This window comes from Montipora capricornis, chromosome 10 (assembly GCF_036669925.1).
Source record: "Montipora capricornis isolate CH-2021 chromosome 10, ASM3666992v2, whole genome shotgun sequence".
NCBI classification, from domain to species: domain Eukaryota; kingdom Metazoa; phylum Cnidaria; class Anthozoa; order Scleractinia; family Acroporidae; genus Montipora; species Montipora capricornis.
In genome coordinates this window covers 10,579,465-10,582,002 of record NC_090892.1, presented here as the reverse complement: position 1 = coordinate 10,582,002, position 2,538 = coordinate 10,579,465, and the positions used below count along the sequence as shown (strand labels likewise).

The window sequence follows — 2,538 nt, the reverse complement described above, 5'->3', positions numbered from 1 at the left end:
ATTCTTGCTCTGCGACCGCACCTCGAGGCTAATGGAAAGTAATCGACTGACCTGTTGGGATTTTTCTTACCCAAAATATGACTTCAGCCTCTTTCCGTTCGACATAAAATCCGGTTTGAGATTTCGGGATAGTGCTAGGGAACGGGACCCGGTGACAAACCCCCGTAAAGCTCTCGAGCCATTGCGCGTTCGCATAAATTCCGCAACAATTAGCTGAATGTTGGGAACAACATTGTGTATCAATGTTTTCCTACGTTGATGTCGTAGATCTTAACATTCCACTCGGGCCCAACCAAAACAAACCGTTCTATTTGACCTCCAAACTGAAATTTCCCGAAGCCCGTCGGGGACGATGGAAAGTGAATTCAAAACTTTATTAAAAATAAAACGCTTTGTTATATACCTAGACTTTCGCTCAACAAAACGAGCACTGTGATTTGTTGATTCTTTGTCACGTGGCCCTGATCAAATTCAAATGTATCCCGACCGGGATACAATTCCGCAGTTGCTGCCCACTCCGGATGTTTTGCTGTGATTGTTGCAGGAAAAGCCTAAATATATAGCAAAGCACAAAGCACTTAATGTCTGGTCCCTCGGGAAACTAGTTAGTTTTGTTTTCTCTCGAGTCCTGATGTTTCCCTCGACTTCGTCTCGGGAAACATGAGGACTCTCGGGAAGACAAAACTAACTGTTTCCCTCGAGACCATACATCAAGTGTATAATATTTCATTGGGCACTGTTGTTTACTTAGCTTGCGTAGCTGGCGCGGGAATACGTAAACAAAATAAAAGTCTTTTTGAAATACAAGGAAGGATTACGTTTTTGCAAACGTTGACCGTGTAGCACTTATATTGACTTAACTGATTAGTGTGTAATGTGAAGTGCTATATAGGTTTCTACCCCATATGAACCATGTGAGCGTTAGCCCTACTAATGGAAATGGGCCCACACAAGGACAGAGAAAAACTCTGATCATGGTGAGAATTGAACCCACGACCTTCGGGTTAGATCACGGCTGCTCTACCGACTTAGCTACAAGGTCAGACGGGAGCAGGCCGTGGGAAGCGATAATACGGAGTTTAAGCAAGCGACGTTTTTAGCCGCGAACGGCAACCGGAAATGAACATTTCGCATGCCAGGACGGTAGTGTATCCCAGACTTTTAACCTAATCATCTGTAATGAAGGAAAGATACTTAGCAATATAAAGGTGGTAGTGACAAGACAAATTAAAAGGAAAAATTGCTCACTTCCGGTTGCCGTCCGCGGTTCAAAAACGTCGCGTGCTTAAACTCCCTAATTAAGACGTTTCGAAGTCATCTTGACTTCATTTTCAAGCCAACGAATTAGTCTACGCGTGATTAAATGTTCTAAACAAATACTTTCGCGCGAATTGACTCTGATTGTGTGTTCAAATTTGGCTTCCTCTCACGGATGAAAAGCACTTCGCTGATTAGACAGTCAAGCTTTCCTTGACATTTCTTCAAAACACGGAGAACTGTTTCAAAAGCTCGGGGTTTGAAATTCCGTGGCAACCTTTCACATGTGCACCAACGGCTCTGTGTTCTTCAAATCGCTGTTGGAGATGACGAGTAGTGTAGCCAGTCAGTATAATCTGTATCACACACAAGAATGATCAAGCTCAAAAGAACAACGCCATGTCACAGGGAAACATCGTTCGAGTCGTGCTACCTTTCAAACATCAGAGATCTGCGGACTTCCTTCGTAAACAGCCTTAAAGATCGTAGCAACAATATCGACAACCCAATACAATCAGTAATCACGAGTCCAAAAATTGGCGAGCAGCTTAAAGTTCAGGAGAGAAAACCACCCGTCGTTAGCCGACAATGCGTTGTTTATCAGTTTAAATGCATATTCACGGTTGCGTTAAACGTGGGCTGGGACATCTGACAAGGATGTGTTGATAAAGCTTAATGGTCCGCCATTGCTCACGTTCAAAACTGACCGATTGGACCTCAGAGGGTTGGATCCAGGGAAAAGTGACGTCTAAGGCTCACTAGCTTAAAATTTCAGCGTGTGAATGCAGCTTATTGTATATTCAAAACGCGAGTTCAAAAGTCTGAAAGCCCAGACCTCTGTTGTACATTAATTCTGCGGGGCCCCCCCAAAAAGTTTTTTTTTTTGTGTGCCATATATATTTCCAAAATACGCATGCGTTCTGTACGTACTATGGTGTGATTGGTACCACATGGAGAAATGCAACAAAAAACGTATATTCTCCAATACGCATGCGTTCTGTACGTACTATGATGTGATTGTTACCACATGGAGAAATGCAAGAAAAAAAGTATTTTCTCAAATACGCATGCGTTCTGTACGTATTATGGTGTGATTGGTACCACATGGAGAAATGCAAGAAAATATTTGCAAGGTATAGACCATCCTTTTTTTTATATACTCAAATAGAGAAGCTACCGTAGTCAAGGGGTTAGTCACGTATGGTTTAGGGGCCGATTAATCTCTCCCTCGCAGGATCGAAAGTAGCACGGGGCCCCCAGAAAGAGTTTTTTTTTTTTGTG

The 2,538-nt window shown here is 42.9% G+C and overlaps 1 protein-coding gene across 2 annotated transcripts in view; it reads left to right on the top strand.

Moving 5' to 3' along the window:
• Positions 1 to 807, top strand: part of LOC138021574 (aquaporin-3-like) — a 17,858-nt gene extending 17,051 nt beyond the window's left edge. For both annotated transcript variants that reach the window (XM_068868476.1, XM_068868477.1), the window contains exon 7: positions 1 to 807. This exon is cut by the window's left edge and continues 328 nt beyond it. The gene's annotated coding sequence lies outside the window, so the exon portion shown is untranslated.
• The last annotated feature ends 1,731 nt before the right edge of the window (positions 808 to 2,538 follow it).